The following is an 18,549-nucleotide window of genomic DNA, read 5'->3' as shown; positions in this document are numbered from 1 at the left end:
TCTCTCTCTCTCAAGAGCCTGCTTGAGTCTCTCTCTCTCTCTCTCTCCCTCCCTCCCTCCCTCTCTCATTCCCTCTTCCTCTGCCCCTCTCCCCTGCTTGCACTCACTCTTTCTGTCTCTCTCTGTCTCTCTCTCTCTAAGAGCCTGCTTGAGTCTCTCTCTCTCTCTCTGTCTCTCTCTCTCTCTCTCTCTCTCTCTCTCTCGCAAGCTATTTTTATTGAAGTATAACTTACAGGTCATAAAATTCACCCTTTAAAGTGTATGTAATTCAGCGGTTTGTAGTGTATTCATAGAGTTGCACAACCGTTGCCACTCTCAAATTCCAGAACATTTTCACCATAATATAAAGAAACCTCATACCCATTAACCATCACTCTCCATTGCTGTATCTCCCTAGTCCTGTGACAACCACTAACCTGGCCTGTCCCTATCTGCCCATTCTGGACGTTTCGTTTATTAAATTTTTTTAACGTTTATTTATTTTTGAGAGAGAGAGAGAGAGAGGGAGAGAGGGAGGGGCAGAGAGAGGGAGATACAGAATCCGAAGCAGGTTCCAGGCTCTGAGCTGTCAGCACAGAGCCTGACATGGGGCTCGATCTCAGACTGCAAGATCATGACCCCAGCCGAAGGATAGCTGACAGAGCCACCCAGGCTCCCCTGGACATTTCATTTTAATATAATCATAAAATATATGGTCTTTTGTGACTAGCTCCTTTCACTTGGCTAGAGGGTTTTAAGGTTCACCGATGTTGTAGCAAGTATCAGTGCTTCTGTTCCTTTTCTTGGCCTAATAATGTTCTATTGTATGGATGTGTCACGTTCTGCTTTATCCATTCACCAGCTGATGGACATTTGAGTTGTTTCTATGTCTGAGCTATTATGAATAATGCCTCTGTGAACATCTGTGTACAAGCTTTTTTGAGGACAAATGTTTGTATTTATCTTGGGTGTATATCTAGGAGTGGAGTCATTGGATTAAGTAATTTTTAAAAATAACTTTATTGAAATTCAATTTGTATACCATAAAATTCACCTATTTAAAGGGTAAAATTCAATGATTTTTCATCTCTTCATAGATATGTACAACTGCCACCATAGTCCATTTTAGAACATTTTCTTCACCTCAGAAGGAAACCCTCTACCCTTTAGCTCTAAGGCCACTCAGCCCATCCTCCTCCCCACAACCCTTCCTCCTAGCCCCAGGCAACCACTTATCTACTCTCTGTCTTCTAGATCTTCCCATTCTGGACTTGCATAGGAATTGAATCCTATAGTAGGTGGTCTTTTGTGATTGGCTTCTTTAATTTAGCATAACGTTTTCTTTTTTTTTATGTTTATTTATTTGAGAGAGAGAGAGAGAGAGAGAGAGAGAGAGAGAGAGAGAATCTGAGACAGGCTCCAGGCTCTGAGTTGTCAGCACAGAGACCAAGACCTGGTTCCACGAGAACTATGAGATCGTGACCTTAGCTGAAGTGGGATGCTCAACTGACAGAGCCCCCCAGGCACCCCTCATTCATTCATTCATTCATTCATGTTTATTGATTTTTGATAGAGAGCCAGAGTGTGAGCGGGGGTGGGGCAGAGAGAGAGGGAGACACAATTCAAAGCAGGCTCCAGGCTCCGAGCTGTCAGCACAGAGCCTTATGCAGGACTAACCCACAGAGCGTGAGATCATGACCCGAGCTGAAGTCAGAGGCTTAACCAACTGAGCCACCCAGGCACCCCATGTTTTCAAGGTTCATCCCTATTGGAAGCATGTACCCATACTCCAAACCTTGTTAAGGCTGAATAACATTCCATTGTATGCATATTCCATTTTCCCCTTGGTGGACATTTGGGTTTCCACCTTGTAGCTATTCTGAATAATGCTGCTATAAACATTTGTATACAGATTTCTGTGGGACATATGTTTTTACTTCTCTCGGATACATACCTAGGCGTGGGATTGCAGGGTCCCATGGTAACCCTATGTTTCATCATTTGAGGAACTGCCAGACTGCTTTCCAAAATGGCTGCATCATTTCACATTCCCACATTAGTGTCTGAAGGTTCTGATTTCTCCACATCCTGGCCAACACTTGTGTGGTGTGTGTGTGTGTGTGTGTGTGTGTGTGTGTATTGTAGCGATCCTAGTGGATGTGAAGTGGTATCTCACTGTGATTTTGATTTGCATTTCCCTAATGGCCAATGATGTTAAACATACCTTTATGTGCTTGTTACTATTTGTCTTAATTTATTTCTTATTCTATGAATCTTATTTATCTTAGCTATTATCTTATTTAATCCTCTTAACAGACTTCCTTAGAGCCTCTTAACAGTCAATATCCTCATTTTACAAAGAAGAAACTGATGTGTAAGTCACACAGTCACTGGTAGACCTATAATCATGTCACTCTTCTTAAAATCCTTCAAAAGTGCCCCGAACCTGCAAAAGTGAAGGCGCTTCAGGATCTGGTGCTTACATGCTTTTCTCTTTTTATCTTCCACTATCCCTCCACAGGCCTTAAGTCTGTAGCCACAGCAACATTTTTATCATCCCCGAAGAAGGCATGCTGTTGAATACCTGCCTGTGCCTTTGCCCTTGGTGCTGTATCTGGAATGTCCTTTGTGTCCTCTTTTTCATGAATGAACTTTTACTCCTCCTCCAAATAATAAAGAAAGTACAAAATATAAAGAAAAATAAACAAATTAACCTGCACTTACCTCTGAAAACCTTCAGGGCTGGTGTGAGAGAGACAAGAGAGAGGAGGGTTATTGTGGAGGACGACTTTCACTATCACTGACGGAATCACTGCTATCTATTGGCTCAATGGAATCTTTTTCTTTTCACGCACCTTTAACAAGGAACCTATCCAGTGACACTTGCTTTTGCCTCCGTTTGAGGATTTCACAGAAATGTGACATTGCGTTGTCTTTAAACGGATTCATCACTGCCACTGCTACTGCCTTATTCAGGTAGTGCTTTCCTACAAAATTTTGCACTGTTTCCCACATTTTACACATCTCCCTAATTTCATTTGAAGTGAGGGATTCTTCCTCCTTTTTCTCCTCCTCTTCTGCAGAGGAGATGCAGCCATAGACATCAAATCTTGCAATTTTGCCCACTCACATGCCTCGTGAGTGTGATTTCCTCAGTGATTTCCTTCTTCACTTCCACCATAATCATCTCCTTCTTCTCACCGCCTTTCTTTTCACCCTTCTTCTGCATGGGGGCCATTGTATACGCTCACACGGATGCTGACTACAGTACACTATTAATAAACTCTTGTCATCTGTATTTAATGTAACTGGCAATAAGGCAGCAGAGGAGAGGGTCTATATCGGCAGGCAGCCTGACCTAGAATGAAGCAAAGCATTCCTAAGCTTACTTTTGTATGGAAAAGCAGAGGACTGTTGTCCATAGGTGCTTTGAAGTGACAAAAAATACACTAGTGCCTGTTGTGGACACCTCCCAACGTTCTGAAAAATCCCTGATTGCTGTCAAACACTGCGGCCTGAGACCAATCATCTGAGCATGGGAGATGATCACCCACAATCCCACAGTGAGAGAGAGAGAGAGCGCAAGAGAGAGATGAGAACCATTGATTCGGTTGTGATCATGGGATGTTCAGCGTCAGGTACTGCTTGTATTGCAAGACATCGCTCGCTTATCAAGTTAACATTTATTAGAAATGTTTGTTTGTCTTGCAGAACACCAGCAGAACAAGTTACTCGCAATCCAAGGTTTTACGGTATTTTTTCCATTGTGTTGTGACTTCATTGAAAAGTTTCTTTCTTGGGGTGCCTGGGTGGCTCAGTCGGTTGAGCGTCCGACTTTGGCTCAGGTCATGATCTCACAGCTTGTGAGTTAGAGCCCCGCGTCGGGCTCTGTGCTGACAGCTCGGAGCCTGGAGCCTGCTTCGGATTCTGTGTCTCCCTCTCTCTCTGCCCCTCCCCCCGCTCAATGCTCTGTCTTGCTCTGTCTCAAAAATAAATACAAACATTAAAAAAAAAAATTTAAGGGGCACCTGGGTGGCTCAGTCGGTTAAGCGTCCAACTTCGGCTCAGGTCATGATCTCGCAGTCTGTGAGTTCGAGCCCCGCGTCGGGCTCTGTGTGGACAGCTGGGAGCCTGGAGCCTGCTTCAGATTCTGTGCCTCCCTCTCTCTTTGCCCCAACCCACTCCCATTCTGTCTCTGTCTCTCTCAAAAATAAATACACATGAAAAAAAGTTTCTTTCTTCCTCGCTGTCTCTCTCTTTCTCTGACTCTCTGTCTCCATAGATAGTGTGGTGTTTCAGAGCACTGACCTTTGATGTGTCATCATCTTTGTACTCCCAGAGTCAGAGAGAGACTGCCAAAGAGTTGGTGCTCAATAAATATGTATTGAATAAATACATTTATCCTTTCGGTTTGAGGATCTTTCCTTCTCATAAAAATAAAATAAAAGAGTTTTGCTTTAAGAAAATTAGAGAAGAAAGCATATAGAGCTATGTGGAGTTCAGAACAGGGTGAAAGTATTCAATCAAAGGTTGAAGTTGCTCTCTTTCCATTTTTTTTTTTCCCCCTAACCCGTCAGAAAGTCTCCACTGCTGTTGAATCCTTCCTTGGATCTCAGCAGCATCTGAACCATCGAGGGTACAGCAAATACCTTTGTGTCTGCTTCAGTTCCCTCTGTCTCACTGGTTCTGTTGGATAAGGTGCAACATAAGGTTTTTATGGTTCCAGGATATTTGGGAGAAGCTTTATTTCAAGATCTACATCTACAATGTAGTTTCCATCAACAGAAGATACCAGCAAACCAAAAAAAAAAAAAAAAAAAAAAAAAGGTGGGGAGGGGGATGCCTGAGTGGTTCAGTCAGTTGAGCATGGGACTCTTGATTTTGGCTCAGGTCATGATCCTGGCAGTGTTGTGGAATCGAGCACTGCATCAAGCCCTGCGCGGGGCTTCACACTAAGCGTGGGGCCCTGCTTAAGATTATCTATCTTTTGGGGTGCCTGGGGGACTCAGTCAGCTAAGCATCCAACTTCAGCTCAGGTCATGATCTCACAGTCCGCGAGTTCGAGCCCCACGTGGGGCTCTGTGCTGACAGCTCAGAGCCTGGAGCCTGCTTCGGCTTCTGTGTCTCCCTCTCTCTCTCCCCTCTCCCCCACTCGCACACACACACTCTCTCTCTCTCTGAAAAAAAGAAAAAAAGAAGATACTAGCAAACCAAACAAGGCCATAATTTTATCTAAGGCCTTTTTTTTTTATTTTTTAAGACTTTCTTAATATGTACATTAAAATAGTATCCTAAGCCTAAACACTAAAATTAGAAAAAAAAAATTTTTAATGTTTATTTTCGAGAGAGAGAGAGACAGTTTGAGTGGGCGAGGGGTAGAGAGAGGGAGACACAGAATCCGAAACAGGCTCCAGGCTCTGAGCTGTCAACACGGAGCCCGACGCGGGGCTCGAACCCACGAACTATGAGATCATGACCTAAGCCAAAGTCAGACGCTTAACTGACTGAGCCACCCAGGTGCCCCTAAACACTAAAATTTTAACTTTCAGATTGTAAATCTTATGGAGAGTATAGATCCTATTCTCATGAAATCTCTGTAATAGTTTAAAAATCAAAATAACAAAACAAGCTCAGTGTTAACAAATGTATGGGTATGAAGATGTGAGATATACATGTAGATATAGATATAGATACAGATACGTAAAATGGAATAACATTCAGCCATGAAAAAGAAAGAAATCCTGTCATTTGCAACAGCATGGATGGACCCAGAGGGCATTAATGGTAAGTAAAATAAGCCAGAGAAAGACTAATGCTACATGTTATCACTTAAAGTTTTTTTTTTTTTTTAATGTTTATTTATTTTTGAGAGAGAGAGTGAGACAGAGTGTGAGTGGGGGATGGTCAGAGAGAGGGAGACACAGAATCGGAAGCAGGCTCTAGGCTCTGAGCTCTCGGCAGAGAGCCGACGTGGGGCTCGAACTCATGGACCATGAGATCATGACCTGAGCTGAAGTCAGATGCCCAACCAACTGAGCCATCCAGGCGCCCCTACATGTTATCCCTTAAATGTGGAATCTCAAAAAAAAAAAAAAAGTGAAACTTGTACAAATGGACTAGAAAAGTGGTTGTGAGGGGCTGGAGGGTAGAGAAGATAGGGAGAGGTTGGTAAGAGGGCAGGAAGTTTCAGCTCTAAGGTGAATAAGGTGTGAAGATCTGTAGTGTAATGTGGTGACTATACTTGATAACACTGTATTGCCTAACTGAAATTTGCTGTGAGAGTAGAACTTAAATGTTCTCACCAAAAAGCAAAAGCAAAAACAAAAGCAAACCCCAACACCCCGCAAAATCAATGACAGATATGTGAGGTGACAGATTTGTTAATTAACTAGATGGAGGGAATCCTTTCACAGTGTATATGTATATGAAATCACCAGAGTGTAACTTTAAATATCTTAGTTTGTCAATGATCTCTTAACTGAAGCCGAAGAAAATCTGAATAGCAAACACCCAGGTTCCTAGAGCATAATTAATGAGGTAACGTTTGAAAGGGAAAATGGCAACAATTGTTTTTAAAGAATAGCTCTTCCTTAGGGCGAGGTCTACAACAGCTAGTTAGAGTAGCTTTAACTAGTTGCCCAGAGGGGCGCCTGGGTGGCTCAGTCGGTTAAGCATCCGACTTCAGCTCAGGTCACGATCTCGCGGTCCGTGAGTTCGAGCCCTGCGTCGGGCTCTGGGCTGATGGCTCAGAGCCTGGAGCCTGCTTCCGATTCTGTGTCTCCCTCTCTCTCTGCCCCTCCCCCGTTCATGCTCTGTCTCTCTCTGTCTCAAAAATAAATAAACGTTAAAAAAAAAAATTAACTAGTTGCCCAGTGAGAATGGAGTTTTGCTATCTTCATGTACCCTGGGGTTTTGGGAAGATCACTTTCTTTGGGTACAAATATGATGGACTCAGTCACATTTTTTTCTGTGTCCACCTTTGTATAAGTTAGCATTTTACGGGCCACAAGAAAATGTATGGTAGGAAAATTATAAACTGTTTACTTTTTCAACTCAGTTAAAAAAGTGTTTTAAAGTGGTCTGCATAATTAATAATAGTGATTTTATTATTATTACTATAATCATAGCTAACATCTGCCAAGGGCTTGTTATTAGCCAGGCACTGTTGTAAGCACTTTACTTAGATGATCTTCTCATTTACTCTGTCCTGTAACTGTAGAAGGTATTATTATTATTCCATTTTATAGAATGAGAAACTGAGGCTCTAGGAAGTTAACTTCCTGTGTTATCTAGTTGTGTGTGGCAGAGCCAGAATTTGCACCTGGATAGTCTGATTCCAGAGCCTGTACCCCTGAGCACACTACGCCGTACTGCTGCTCACAGACAGGACTATTTACCCTTCTGCTTAAATTTTGAGGCAAGCGATGTCCTAATATGCCATCTGGGCCCTTTTGCAGGAAAAAGGCACCACACCAGTGTTTTAATTCGTTTACTAAAGGGAATTGAGTGCTTACAAAATCCCTGGAAAGGCCGGGAGGAATGGGCTCCAGGCTGGGCCTGCATTCCCAGAACGAGACTGCCAACCAGGTCCCTTAGGGGAGGGCATCAGGAGGCCGCCACAGCACTGCTAAGTTCCAGATGACATTGCTAGCTGCAGTTCAAGGGTCAAGAAATTGCTATCCCTAAACTGCCCCTCAGCACCCACCAACTGGTGACGGTTGTCTCCACCCAACTTATGTCTAAACAGCCATGAGTGATGCTCTGGAGACTGGAAGGCTGCTGCAGGAAAATCCAGTGTTTCCATAAATGTGCTTGCCAGCATTAATGCCTAAGCAGCAGAAAGATGGTCCCCACCTCGTTTCTGCCTTCCAAATCTCATAGAAGAACATCTGATGGATGGACCCTATTTCACATGGGGAAACAACTGTAAAGGAGTCTGGGAAATGTACTTTTTCATTTACCAAAAGGAAGTAATAAAGGATGCTGAAGGTTAATACACAAACTAATATCTGCTAGGGTAGGGGCATTTGGGTGGCTCAATCGGTAGAGCATGTGACTCTTGATATCAGGGTTGTGAGTTCAAGCCCCATGTTGGGCATATACATATATATATATATATATATATATATATATATATATATATATCTGTTAGGGTAGAACGTGGTGGTTAGCCCTAAAAACGATATTTTATCCGTATGTAAAAACTGTTTCGGGCACAGACTATATTCAGAAATCAGTGCTCTTTGGGGCGCCTGGGTGGCTGAGTCGGTTAAGCGTCCAACTTCGGCTCAGGTCGTGATCCCACGGTTTGTGAGTTCAAGCCCCACATCGGGCTCTGTGCTGACAGCTCAGGGCCTGGAGCCTGCCTCCGATTCTGTGTCTCCTTCTCTTTCTCCCCTTCCCCCGCTCATGCTGTTTCTCTCTCTCTCTCTCAAAAATACATAAAGAATCTAAAAAAAAATTTTTTAAGAGAAAAAAAAGAAATCAGCGCTCTTTAAAAGCTACAGAATCAACTTTTGCTTTCCACCATACAGACCCAGTACTGGTTAGTGTGCTGTTAAGTACCTTTGTTGAAATAGTAAAGCTATCACAGGAAGTCCCTTTACTGAGTGTCCTCCTAGCTCACTGGACTGGGTGATAGATGAGCTTTTAGTGTAGGAAGGAATTGTTTTCAAAAATTAATAATTTTGTTCCCCCAACTACAGTTTTCTCCTCAAAGATTTTTGTAAGCCTCGAGGCAGCAATGTTTTGAATGGTTTAAGTTGCCAGAATTCAGACCTCCTCATGAGTGGGTAGTTGACGTGCAATCGCTTTACTAATTTAAATATATTTGAACGGTTCTTCTTTCTCTGGTGGTGTTTTCAGGATACTCATTTAAAAATTATTTCAGGGGCGCCTGGGTGGCTCAGTCGGTTGAGCGTCCGACTTTGGCTCAGGTCATGATCTCGCAGCTTGTGAGTTCGAGCCCCGCATCGGGCTGTGTGCTGACAGCTCAGAGCCTGGAGCCTGCTTCGGATTCTGTGTCTCCCTCTCTCTGCCCCCCTTCCCTGCTCATGCTCTGTCTCTGTCTGTCTCAAAAATAAATAAAAATATTTAAAAAAAATTATTTCAGTTTGTTTCCTTCTTTCTACTGGCCTGTATTTTCTAAATTTTCTGTAATTATATAATACCTTTATAATCAGAAAAAAAAAAAGACATATTACCTTAAAAAGTGATTCCATTACTTTAGGCAAAAATTTTTTGGCAAGAATTCTTAACTGATTGGTTTAGAAAGCATCAAATTCATTTTCCACTGCCTGTGGACACCAAGCCTGACACTCTCTTTGATTAACAAAACTTCATGGTCAATGAAAAACATAATCAAACCGAATAAAAAAAATTTTTTTTTTTTTGGTAATGAAAAAGGTTTGGAATAGAATAAAAACTGAACATTTTATAACATTGTTACAACTGATATTACAAATTACGGTACACTCAGGGAACCCTGCGGGGCAGGAGAAAAAAATTGTGTTACACTCTGGTATAATCTGGCAAATTGAGTAAGTTACAAAAGATCTGGTGACTGTAGCAGGGCTTTCTGAACATATTTTTTCCCCCCACTTCCCGCAACCATACAGTTTTCCAGAAATGTTGCGTTTTTCAAGTTGAATCTTTAAAGCTCTTCTGTGTGGTTTTCTTGCAAATCATATTAGGCCACTTGGAGGCAAAGGGTAACAAGACATGTGTTGCTGTTTTAGCATCTCATCTGCTGGCCTGCCTTTGAACAGCTGTTGTCTAAAGAAGTTTATTTTATTGTCACAGTTAAAAAGTGTGTCTGCTTTCAATTTGCCATAATGCATTTTAATATCAGAGCTCTCTTCTTGCAGATTTGAATATTAAGGTTTCCGTTAGAAATACAAATTTATTTATTTCCATTAATTAATCATCTGTGCCGATTATCTATTTTTACATGCTCAAAAGTGATACCTGATAAGGGCTGCCATGTAATTTATTTCAATAAGTATCTTTTAAGGACCTTAGCAGATGTTTCTGTCTCTTATAATGTAAAAGTACATTGTAAATAGCTATTTGCTCTCTCTACAGGACAAACCTTCATATACAGAGTGTTTTTGACTTGGAACCTTCCCTTTTTTACTCCACTCAATTGACTTAGCAGGGTTTCAAGAGCAGCGTTCATAAATTTGCAGGTATGAACAATTTTAATTCTTGATACTGTATCTAACTTAAATATATAGACAGAAAGTAGAATTTCGTAACTATAGATTTTATATATCAGAGGATGGATTTATTGCTTGAAAAGTCACTGTATAAAACATTCAGCATTCTGATTTTCTTGGCCGGGTCTCTCTGTTCACTTATTGCTAAATTTTTAATCCATTGCCTCTCTTGTGTATGTATACCTTCCATTCTGCCTTAATCAAAGATTCATATTATATTAGAGCTGGAGATTATGTAGGCCCATCCCCTCAATTTGCAGAGAAGGAAATGAAGCCTAGAAAGGCGAAGGTAGAGTCCACGGACACAGAGCCAATTGAGTAGTAGAGCTAGTGTCAGATCTCTCAGCTCTTCCCCCGACACTTGGGCAGGAGTATAGCTCAGAAACTACATCCCGCAGCTTTGGAGTCACTGTCTGGGTTAATACCCTTTTCTGTGGGGAGAATAATACCACCTACCTGATGGGTTGTTGTGTGTGAGAATTAAAGAAGACAATATATTGTGCTTCTGCTATTATTGTCTGTGGCCCTTTTTACTTCCCGTTGGGTTGACCCCTTCACTGCTTCTTGAAACTCCACACCTTGGCTCACGGTTGCAATGCTGTCCTGATTCTCCCTGTAATTCTCTGTGACACTGGCTTCTCTTCCCCATCTTACTCCACAGACGAGGGCAGCCCTCCAGGCTCTCATCTCAGCCCATGTTTCCTGTGAGCCCCTCCATCCCTGTTTGCCGAGATCTTCCACTTCTCTGTCTTCAAGTCTGACTTACCCCCTGAGCTTCAGATCGGCATTTCCAGTGGCCCCATGGCTGTCGCTTCCCGATTTCCCATTCACCTCAAACATGATGAACTTAAAACCAAAGCCATTCCTTTTCCCGTAAATAAGTTCTTCGTCCTGACTTCCTAATTTCTGTTAGTGATACTACCAAACCCCCAGGCTTTAAGAATCCCCACGTTCTCGGGGCACCTGGGTGGCTCAGTCGGTTAAGCGGCTGACTTCGGCTCAGGTCATGATCTCGTGGTCCGTGAGTTCGAGCCCCGCGTCGGGCTCTGTGCTGACAGCTCAGAGCCTGGATCCTGTTTCAGATTCTGTGTCTCCCTCTCTCTGACCCTCCCCCATTCATGCTCTGTCTCTCTCTGTCTCAAAAATAAATAAACGTTAAAAAAAAAAATTTAAAAGAATCCCCACGTTCTCTTGATAGCTTTCTAGCCTTCCACAGCCAATGACAAATTGTGGTACCCTCTGGTACAATCTGGCAAATTGAATAAGTTACAAAATATCTGGGTGGCTGCAGTGAACATTTGTAGTAGGATTTTTCAATCAGCCATCAAGACCCGTGGATTTATTTCCCATTGAAGCATTTTTCATCTTTTCCTTCCTTCCCATTCCTGCCATCATCACGGTGTTCAAGCCATTAACCAGATCCACAGTTGCCAATAAAGTAGCTGTTCTTTCACTTGGAAATGGCTGGGTTCTTTTTCTCTCTCTCCCCCAGAAATACAGCCTCTTGACTTTCCATGCTTGTTCATTTAGCACATGCATCTTGACTTAAGTACAGACACAGAATATCCTTACTCTGAGAACTTCCAAAATATCTTAATCTTGAATTACAACCTAGATCTGGCTAAATGTAAGACTCATGCTTAGTATTTCACCCATATGTTTGACAAACTTTAAAATTTTTTATTTTTGAATATATTTTTAATACTCAAACCTCAAAATATTTAAAAGCTTACCATATAAAATCTCCCTCCCATTCTTGTTTCCTGTCTCCCAGATCCCATTTGCACTCCAACTGGCAACCACTGTTCTACGTTTCTTGTTAATCTGTTTAGAATCTCTGCTTATTTTTTTCCCGTGTGTGTGTGTGTGTGTGTGTGTGTGTGTGTGTATACATACATAACTTAACTATGCTTTTTACAAAACTTAACTATGTGTCATAGCCATCTTTCCATATAGCTATCCCTTATTCGTGGATATTTTTCTAACCCTTCACTGTCACAGTTGGTTCTTCAGTGAATAACCATATACATGTGTCTTTCTGATTATGTACCAGTGGCCCCGTAGCATAAATCCCCAGAAGTGAAATTGCTTGGTCAGAAAAGATACGCATTCGTAATTTTGAGAGCTATTGCCAAACTGACCTCCAAGGGGTCATACTAATTTACATTCCCACCAGTAATGATTGAGGGTACCTGTTTTCCCACATTTTTATAAATATTATCACATTTTTGGATTGGATTGCTGCCTTGAGAGGGGAAAAAATGATACATCGGTGTGGTTTTAATGTGCATTTATATTTTATAACCAAGGTTAAATATACTTTTCATATGATAAGGGACATTCATATTTCTTTTCCTGGGGACTGTCCTTTGTCTCATTTTGTCTCATGGTTATTGTTCTTTTACTTGCCAATTTCTTAGAAGCGTGGTGTGTATTGAGATGACCCTTTTCTCTGATAGACTCTTTTACCATGTTGTCATATGCCTTATGCCTTTGCTTGTGGTATTTTTTTATTATGATTTTTTTTTCTATTCATGTTTCATCTTTATGTAATCAAATGTATCAATCTTTTATTTAAAAAAAATTTTGCCGGGGGGGGGGGGGAGCACCTGGGTGGCTCAGTCAATTAAGCGTCCAACTCTCAGTTTCGGCTCAGGTCATGATTTCGTGGTTTCATGGGTTTGAGCCCTGCGTTGGGCTCTGCGCTGACAGTAGAGAGCCTGCTTGAGATTCTCTCTCTTCTTCTCTCTCTACCTCTCCCCCACTCATGCTATCTCTGTCTCTCAAAATAAATAAATGAAACTTAATAAAAATTTTTTTTTACCAGTCTTTATGGCTTTTGTATTTTGAGTCAGAGGCCCTTCCCACTGTGTAGTCTTCCATATTTTCTCTTAGAACTTTTATGGCTTTGTTTTCACACTTAAATGTTTGATCCATATGGAATTTATCCTTATATGAGATGGGAATTATAAATCCACTTTAATTTTTTTTTCTGGAAATCTAAAATTGCCCCAGTGCCATTTATTAAATTGCTCAGTTTTTTATGACAGGCTTATCGTCTATTAAATTCCCACCTGAAGTAGGGTGTATGTCTGGATTTTTTTAATTTTTAAAGATTTTATTCTTTTACTAATCTCCACACCCAATGTGGGGCTCGAACTCACAGCCCCGAGATCCAGAGTCGCACTCTACCGACTGAGCCAGCCAGTTACTCTGGAGTTCCAAATATACTCCACTGGTCTTTTGCTTTATCTCCCTCACCACAGTTTTCTTTACCGAGGAAGTATAATATAATTGAATAGATGTTGGTGCTAACTCCTTCTCTTTATTCTTTTTTTGTAATGTTTATTTTTGAGAGAGAGACAGAGCGTGAGTGGGGCAAGGGCAGAGAGAGAGGGAGACACAGAATCTGAAGCAGGCTCCAGGTTCTGAGCTGTCAGCACAGAGCCTGATGCGGGGCTTGAACCCACAAACTGTGAGAGCATGACCTGAGCTAAAGTTGGATGCTTAAACCAACTGAGCCACCCAGGCACCCCCTCTTTGTTCTTCTTTTTTCAGAATTTTAACTAGCTATTCCTGTGTGTTTATTTTTCCATAAAACTTTAGCATCAACTTGCATTGATCTTAAACTAACCTGCTGGTGTTTTTATGATGCTCATGTTATTATAAAATGTCTTAGGAAGAACTGACATCTTAACATGTCGAATCTTCCAATTCAAAAGGCTTGGCTTTCGATAGTCTTCTTTTGTGTCCCTGTGTTTTCTTCATATTATGAGTCTTGTACACTTCTTGTTAAATTTATTCCTAGTATTTCGTATTTTTGATGCTATTGTAAATGGGAGTCTTTTATTCCATTATATCTCTTACCTAATGTGGGTGTCTTTTTGTATATATGAAAGTTAGTGATTTCTAATATTAATTTTATAATCTCTTTCCCTTCTACTTGTTTTTGATCATTTTACAGTTGAGACTGTTGTATTTCCCAGGTATACAGTAATAATATCTGCAAATAATGATAATTTTACCTCCTACTTGCCAGTGGTCCTTTCTCTAGTTTCTTTCTCAAGTTAAATGCCTTGGCTAACACCTTCAGAACAGTGTTAAATAATAGTGGTATTAGTGGGTATCCTTGTTCTTTTGCTGGCTTTACTGGAACGTTCTATTCAGATGCTAGGTTTTAGACTGAAACAGATAGATATATTTTATCACCACAAGCTTTTACTGAGTACAGATTATGGACCAGATGCTGTACCATAAAATAGAGATTTAAAAAAAAAAAAAAGAAAATGAGGGGGCACCTGGGTGGCTCAGTCAGTTGAGTGTCTGACTTCCGCTCAGGTCATGGTCTTACAGCTCGGGGGTTTGAGCCTCGTGTCGGGCTCTGTGCTGACAGCTCAGAGCCTGGAGCCTGCTTTGGATTCTGGGTCTCCCACTCTCTCTCTCTGCCCCTCACCCACTCACGCTCTGTCTCTCAAAAATAAATAAACATTTAAAAAAATTAAAAAGAAAAGAAAATGAGTATGAATCTACCTGGCTTCAAAGAGTTTACAGGGAAAGACAGATACACAAATTAGTGTATTAACTGTATTAACTTCCTTGCTGGTCTTTGCAGCATCTGTGTATCTATCCATGTTATGGATGTCACAACAAAGTTATATAGAGTATACAGTGGAGACACAAAAAAGGGTGATAGCTGATCAGCTTAAGCCCCATGTCAAGATAAAATTCCAAAGAACAAGGTACTAAAACATACTAGCTTAGTTTGCATTGAAATGTTTTCATTAAATTCATTATAAGATGTCCTTGACTTCGGAGGCAACGTATAGGGAAAGTCGCGTGAAGAATCTTTGTTAGTTCAGTAAGGACACTGGTGAGAATATTTATCAAATGCCTCCAACATAACAAACATTAAACTAAGGCCAGGCATACACACAGACATGATCTCTGCTCATATGGATGTTACAGTGTAGCAGGGAAGCACCTTAAGATAGACCAATAGGGGCGCCTGGGTGGCTTGGTCGATTAAGCATCCGACTTCGGCTCAGGTCATGATCTCACGGCCCGTGAGTTCGAGCCCCACGTCGGGCTCTGTGCTGACAGCTCAGAGCCTGGAGCCTGTTTCAGATTCTGTGTCTCCCTCTCTCTCTGCCCCTCCCCTGTTCATGCTCTGTCTCTCTCTGTCTCAAAAATAAATAAACGTTAAAAAAAAAATTAAAAAAAAAAGATAGACCAATACAATCCAGCACTTACCACGAAGTACATGTATAAGGTACATTGGAGGGAGTGTGGAGGAAGTTGAAATTAACATCAGCCCAGGGAAGTCCAGGAAAGCCCCCAAGGGAGGCTCTGTTTGAGCTGACTCTGAAGGAGGAATGAGAGCTTCTCAGATTGAGAAGGATGGTTTTATTGTAGCACAGGAACAATATGTACAAAAGCTTGGCGGCCTGAAGGGTACTGTGTGTCTGGGAATTGGCATGTAGCTCAAGGATGGGAGGCGAGGTAGGTGGTAGGAGATAAGCATGCCGAGATTGACAGAAGCTGGGTCCCAAAGAGTATTAAATCCATTCATAGAAATAGGGATTTTATCCAGCAGGCAGGAAGGAGCTATTAAAGAATTTTAAGCAGCAGAATCCAGAAAGATAACATACTTCAGGGTGGATTGAAGGGAGAAAGATAAAAGGCAAGGAGACCAATTAGGAAGTTTATTGTATTAGTCCTAATATTCTCTATGATGACATTTAGTGTCCTTATATAAGGATTCATGTGACAAATTCCTCCTAGAAGTCAGTGGCAGAAAAATGCTCATTTTTACTGGGGAGGTGATGTGAACACTAGATAAATTATTTGTTTTCCCTGTTGTTTGTTTCTGCCCTAGATTCCAGAACAAATGTTGTTAAATTTAAGTGTATAGAAATCATCTCATTTCCTTTACATGTCTAATTTCTGTTTTCAAATATGTTGTATATATATTTTATTTAAAACTACTTGCAATTGCTTTTAATGGGGCGCCTGGGTGGCTCAGTCGGTTAAGCGGCCGACTTTGGCTCAGGTCATGATCTCGCGGTCCGTGAGTTCAAGCCCCGCGTCGGGCTCTGTGCTGACAGCTCAGAGCCTGGAGCCTGTTTCGGATTCTGTGTCTCCCTCTCTCTGACCCTCCCCCATTCATGCTTTGTCTCTCTCTGTCTCAAAAATAAAAACGTTAACAAAAATTTTTTTTAAAAAGATAATCACTTCAGAAAATGTGGACAAATACAAAGAAAAAATATAAATTCCTGAAATTATGCAGTCTCACCTCTCCCCAAGTGCATTCATCCTAAATCAGGGACACTCAGCCTCTACTACAGCAGAAATATAGAACTCATTACTTTGCAAGGGGGCAAATTCTGTTGTTGAACAGCTTAATCCACTACTTCTCTATTTGTTTTGCCAAACCCGCAGGAGGAAATGTATTTCACATCATGACCCAGTACACACGTATTTGTGATTCTGCGTATTACTCTCTCTCTCTATCTGAAACAAACTCATGAAAGAATTCTTACTACTTGAAGTAAGCCCTAATATTTTAAATTCTATTCTGTGTTCTTTAAAATCCTAAATTGATTTCAAAACCCACTAATGGATTGAGACAAGCAATATGATAACCGTGGGCTTAGTACTTAACCAAACCTCAGTTTGCTGGCATATAGGTATGAAGGCACTAGATCAGGATACCTGAGCTCAACAAATCCCATTAAGTTCTCATTTTTCAAAAGTTGTTCTTCACATTGAGCTAAACTCTGGCTCCCTTTAGTCCCATCCTTGGTCCACTTTGGCTTTCAGAACCACACTGAACGTTCACTCAATAAACACTGATTGAACACCTGTGTGCCAGACATTATGCTCTGTACTAGGGATGCTTGGTGAACAAAACAGAGTCTCCACCCTTTAGGGGAGCGCATTCTAGCGATTGGTCCAGAGGACTTGTCTATTGGAGTGACTAAAAGAATAATTCTACTTCTTCCACATAACTGGCCTTCAGTATTGGAAGACAGCCATCATGTTCCCTTTGCATCCTTTCCCCTGGTTTCTAAACCATGCCTCCTAGGACATAGTTTCTCTGATACCAGCCATTGAGCTATGGTGAGCTATAGTGATACAGTAGAACTCCTCCCCATACGGCAGATGAGCTTGTTAAGATAACCTCTGGTAACATGACACTGAAGCAAAGACTTGCATAAAGTTGGGGAACAAGTTATGTGAAGATCCAGGTGAGGAGTGTTCCTGAGATAAGGGCCACCAGAAGTGAACTGGCACATTGGGAAACATCAAAACCAATGAGGTTGTTGCTGGGGGTGGGGATGGAGGTAGGAGGAAAAGACATCTTGCAACCCTTTTAGATCAGGGTAAAAGATTTTGGATTCCTTTCCTAGTAAGATAGAAGCCTTTGGAGGTTTTGAGTAGAAGAATGCTATGCTCTGACTTAGGTTTGAGTAGATCCCTTTGGAAAAAGCAGAGACCAGCAAGGAAGTGAATACAGTAGTCTGTTTACTCAAGTGTTCACTTACAATCCTTGGTAGGGTTTTGCCATTTTTGTGACAAACTTCCTGCATGCTTCTGATTAAAATATTTAGTTTCAATTATTTTCGTGAAAGGGATCTTCCATTGTATCTGCAAACTAGCTATTTACTTTTCTGTATTCATATTATAACTAGTTATCTTACCAAATTCTTTGGTTTCTGGGATTTTGTGTTCAATTGACTTTATTAAGGTGTAATTTACATACAATAAAATGCACCCATTTGAAGGGTACAGTTCAATGAGCTTTGACATATATTCACGTGTAACAGTCTCCATAAGTAAGATAGAGAAAGAACATTTCTATCGCACAAAATTTCCCTCATGTCTTTCCCCACCCCCCCTTATGCCTTTTTGTAGTTAAACCCTCCTGTCTGTCTCACTCCCAACCCCAGGCAACTATTAATCTCCTAATTCTGTCACTCTGGATTAGTTTTGCCTGTTCTAGACTTTCATGTAACAGGAATTGCACAATATGTACTCCTTTGTGTCTGGCTTCTTTTGTTGAGGCTAATGCTTTTGAGATTCATTCATGCCATTGTGTGTATCAGAGGTTTGTTCCTTTCTATTGCTCAGTACTATTCCATGGTACGGGTGAACCACAATTTAGCTATTCACCAAGTGATGGACGTTTTCTTTCTAGTTTGGGGACTTGTATGAATGAAGCTGCTATGACAGTTCTTGGACAGGTCTCTTTGTGGATGTATGTTTTCATTTCTTGTGGGTAAATACGTAAGAATGAAATCATTGGCTCAAAAGTAGGTATAACTTTATTAGAACTGCTAAGCAGTTTTTCAAA

General features: G+C 41.2%; 1 protein-coding gene across 1 annotated transcript in view; it reads left to right on the top strand.

Moving 5' to 3' along the window:
* The first annotated feature begins 10,026 nt into the window (after positions 1–10,026).
* ZBTB8A (zinc finger and BTB domain containing 8A) overlaps positions 10,027–18,549 on the top strand; it is a 56,283-nt gene continuing 47,760 nt past the window's right edge. Inside the window, exon 1 of the mRNA XM_049617569.1 lies at positions 10,027–10,166. The gene's annotated coding sequence lies outside the window, so the exon portion shown is untranslated. The remainder of the gene's footprint in view (positions 10,167–18,549) is intronic.

Source organism: Panthera uncia, assembly GCF_023721935.1.
Source record: "Panthera uncia isolate 11264 chromosome C1 unlocalized genomic scaffold, Puncia_PCG_1.0 HiC_scaffold_4, whole genome shotgun sequence".
Taxonomy (NCBI): domain Eukaryota; kingdom Metazoa; phylum Chordata; class Mammalia; order Carnivora; family Felidae; genus Panthera; species Panthera uncia.
The sequence above is the reverse complement of the archived record's forward strand: the minus strand, read 5'-3'. Positions and strand labels throughout refer to the sequence as shown.